Source organism: Onychostoma macrolepis, chromosome 04 (genome assembly GCF_012432095.1).
Source record: "Onychostoma macrolepis isolate SWU-2019 chromosome 04, ASM1243209v1, whole genome shotgun sequence".
Classification (NCBI taxonomy): domain Eukaryota; kingdom Metazoa; phylum Chordata; class Actinopteri; order Cypriniformes; family Cyprinidae; genus Onychostoma; species Onychostoma macrolepis.
Genome location: NC_081158.1, coordinates 10994363 through 10998246, shown reverse-complemented (window position 1 = coordinate 10998246; position 3884 = coordinate 10994363). Strand labels below are relative to the sequence as shown.

Below are 3884 nucleotides of genomic sequence, written 5' to 3'. Positions count from 1 at the left end.
AGACCTACCAGTGAGATAGGATTCAAACCAGCGAAGTGGAATGCCAGAGATGCCCAGTGATGAGAGGGTGGACAGGAGTATCTGATGATTGACAGTGTCAAAAGCGGCAGATAGGTCCAGCAGAATGAGGACTGATGATTTGGAATGGGCTTTTGCAATTCGCAGGGCTTCAGTGACCGAGAGAAGCGCAGTCTCAGTTGAATGGCCCCTCCTGAAACCTGACTGTTTAGCATCCAGTTTGTCGTTCTGTGAAAGAAACAGTGAGACTTGGTTGAAGACAACTCGTTCAAGTGTTTTCGCTATGAACGGAAGGAGAGAGACAGGTCTGTAGTTTTCTATAAGAGAAGTGTTTAATGTAGGTTTTTTGAGCAGTGGGGTTACCCGAGCCTGCTTGAACGCAATGGGGAAGTTACCTGTGAGTAGGGATGTGTTGATGATGTGTGTGAGTGCAGGTAAGAGTGTGGGTGAGATTGCTTGGAGAAGGTGTGAGGGGATTGGGTCAAGAGGACATGTTGTAGGATGGTTGGAGAGGAGAAGCTTGGATACTTCAGCTTCAGTGAGTGGACAGAAAGAAAAGATGGGAGTTTTAGCAGTGGATGTGGTAGGGTGAGGGTCCTGTGTGCGTGGAGGTGAAAACTGACCACTGATTGATCTAGTTTTGTCTGTAAAGAAAGTGGCAAAGTCATCAGCTGTAATAGAGGTGGAGGGAGGAGGTGGAGGGGGACAGAGGAGGGAATTAAATGTTCTGAAGAGATTACGCATGTCTGGAGCGCTGTCGATCTTGTTGCGGAAATGTGAGGATTTGGCAGTGTGGACTTTAGCAGAGAAGGATGTGAGCATAGACTGGTACCTACTGAGGTCCGACAGATCGTTTGATTTGCGCCATTTTCTCTCTGCCGCTCTGAGTGTAGTCCGATGTTCACGAAGAACCTCGGATAACCAGGGGTTGGAAGGAGCAGCCCGTGCGGGCCTAGAGGAGAGAGGACAAATGTCGTCTAGACAAGAGGTTAAGGTAGAGCATAAAGTCTCAGTAGCTGCGTTTACATCCAGAGATGAGAAATGGGTGGGTGAAGGAAGAGAGGAGGATACCACAGAGGAAAGATGGGAAGGAGAAAGGGAGCGCAGGTTTCGTCTAAAAGTAACTGGTAGGGGTTGGTGGCACAGGAGAAGCAAAGTGTAATGTAAATGTAATGAAGAAATGGTCCAGTATGTAGCGGTTGTACCAGAATGTTATCTGCAGTACAATTGCGTGTGTAAATTAAGTCAAGTTGGTTGCCTGATTTGTGCGTGCTAGTAGTGGTAAGGCGTTTGAGATCAAAGCGAAGCTAGGAGTGCATGGAAGTCTGTAGCATAAGGCTTGTCTAGGTGAATGTTGAAATCACCAAAGACTAGGAGTGGAGTGCCATCCTCCACGAAGAGGACAGCAGCCCGTCCAGCTCCTCTAGGAAGGTGGCTAGAATTTGGCTAGGGGACGGTAAATGACCACGATCTGGAGTTTTATCGGAGCTGATACAGTAATGGCATGAGATTCAAATGAGTTGTAATTGCATAGGGAAGAGCGGGTTGAGTATTTCCAATTGTTAGAAATGAGCAGACCAGTGCCTCCACCCCGCCAACTTGCCGGGGGTGTGAGAGAAAGAGAGATTAGTAGAGAGCAGCTGGGGTTGCTGAGTCTTCTGGACGAATCCAGGTCTCAGTCAAGCCCAAGATGCTGAGCGTGGATTTTAAAGAAAAAGCAGAAATGAAGTCAGCTTTGTTGACAGCTGACTGACAATTCCAGAGACCCACAGAGAAGGAAAGAGGTGTAGTGAAGGAGGTAGAGATAAGGCGCAGGTTAGCAGGATTACGTTGCCGTCTGCGTGGGACGTTAGGCGTGGTTGAGAGAGAACCGGAATAGTTTGGAAACACATGATAGAGGTGGCAGGAAAGAGGATGGAAACGGAGAGTGTGTAAGGGAAGGGGAAAAAGAAAGATACTTAAGTGTGTCGCTCGGAGTCGTTGCTCGGTTAAAGTCGCGCAGGAAAAGTCGATGGTCTTTACCCTCGTCTGTCTTCACACGAGGAGGCTGAACGCTTCGCTGATGCTTCCGCGTCAGCGCTCGGACCTCTGATAAATACAGCCTAACACACTACCGTGAAAACAGCTGTGGCCGGCTTCTGATTGGCCCAGCCAATAGCCTTGTGCAAATAACTCAAGACGAAACTAACACTTCGCTAGCAAGGAGCACTGAAAATGATCCAGGTTCCTTCTTAGCCGAGGTGCAAATTATTATAATTAACAGAAAGTGCAATCAAACAACGAAACCTCAACGAAAATGCAGAATAGAAATAGAAGGAAACGAAAGTATTCCTTCCCAACAGCAAGTAAATAATTTAAACAACAGATCTATGACTAAGTATCGCAACACTTACGAGCTGCTGTCCGTCTCTTCTGGTGAATATTCGCTTCTCCCGACTTGTAATAGCGAACAGGCAGTTTAAATACTTTTACAGTCGCTGTGGCGGCTTCTGATTGGCCCAGCCAATAGCCTTGTGCAAATAACTCAAGGCGAAACTAACACTTCGCTAGCAAGGAGCACTGAAAATGATCCAGGTTCCTTCTTAGCCGAGGTGCAAATTATTATAATTAACAGAAAGTGCAATCAAACAACGAAACCTCAACGAAAATGCAGAATAGAAATAGAAGGGAAACGAAAGTATTCCTTCCCAACAGCAAGTAAATAATTTAAACAACAGATCTATGACTAAGTATCGCAACACTTACGAGCTGCTGTCCGTCTCTTCTGGTGAATATTCGGCTTCTCCCGACTTGTAATAGCGAACAGGCAGTTTAAATACTTTTACAGTCGCTGTGGCCGGCTTCTGATTGGCCCAGCCAATAGCCTTGTGCAAATAACTCAAGACGAAACTAACACTTCGCTAGCAAGGAGCACTGAAAATGATCCAGGTTCCTTCTTAGCCGAGGTGCAAATTATTATAATTAACAGAAAGTGCAATCAAACAACGAAACCTCAACGAAAATGCAGAATAGAAATAGAAGGGAAACGAAAGTATTCCTTCCCAACAGCAAGTAAATAATTTAAACAACAGATCTATGACTAAGTATCGCAACACTTACGAGCTGCTGTCCGTCTCTTCTGGTGAATATTCGGCTTCTCCCGACTTGTAATAGCGAACAGGCAGTTTAAATACTTTTACAGTCGCTGTGGCCGGCTTCTGATTGGCCCAGCCAATAGCCTTGTGCAAATAACTCAAGACGAAACTAACACTTCGCTAGCAAGGAGCACTGAAAATGATCCAGGTTCCTTCTTAGCCGAGGTGCAAATTATTATAATTAACAGAAAGTGCAATCAAACAGCGAAACCTCAACGAAAATGCAGAATAGAAATAGAAGGGAAACGAAAGTATTCCTTCCCAACAGCAAGTAAATAATTTAAACAACAGATCTATGACTAAGTATCGCAACACTTACGAGCTGCTGTCCGTCTCTTCTGGTGACGAGCTGCTGTCCGTCTCTTCTGGTGAATATTCGGCTTCTCCAAATACAACCATTTAAAAACATTAAAAGGCTTTAATTATAAAATTACCAAATACTTTAATATATATATATATATATATATATATATATATATGTGTGTGTGTGTGTGTGTGTGTGTGTGTGTATGAAGAGTTCATTTGCAAAAACAGAACTCCATTTTTAACAATTTTTAAAAATCATGTTTTTTCATGTTTTTTCATTGTGCATTCCAATTAATCTCAATCAAACTGGTTATTTTGATTAGGTAAAGAATAACTAATAAATTCTAGCTAACTAACACAATAAAACACAAAAACATGATAACAAAAAACATGAGTTATCTGTTTTTGCAAATAAACTCTTCAAAT

At 43.7% G+C, this 3884-nt stretch overlaps 1 long non-coding RNA gene across 1 annotated transcript; it reads right to left on the bottom strand.

Moving 5' to 3' along the window:
- Nucleotides 1–211: 211 nt before the first annotated feature.
- Nucleotides 212–2059, bottom strand: LOC131538303 (uncharacterized). Its single transcript, XR_009270528.1, has 3 exons — nt 1977–2059; nt 855–970; nt 212–246 (listed from the first exon to the last, which is right to left on the bottom strand). It is a non-coding gene; the product is annotated as an uncharacterized LOC131538303 (long non-coding RNA).
- Between the last annotated feature and the right edge of the window lie 1825 nt (nt 2060–3884).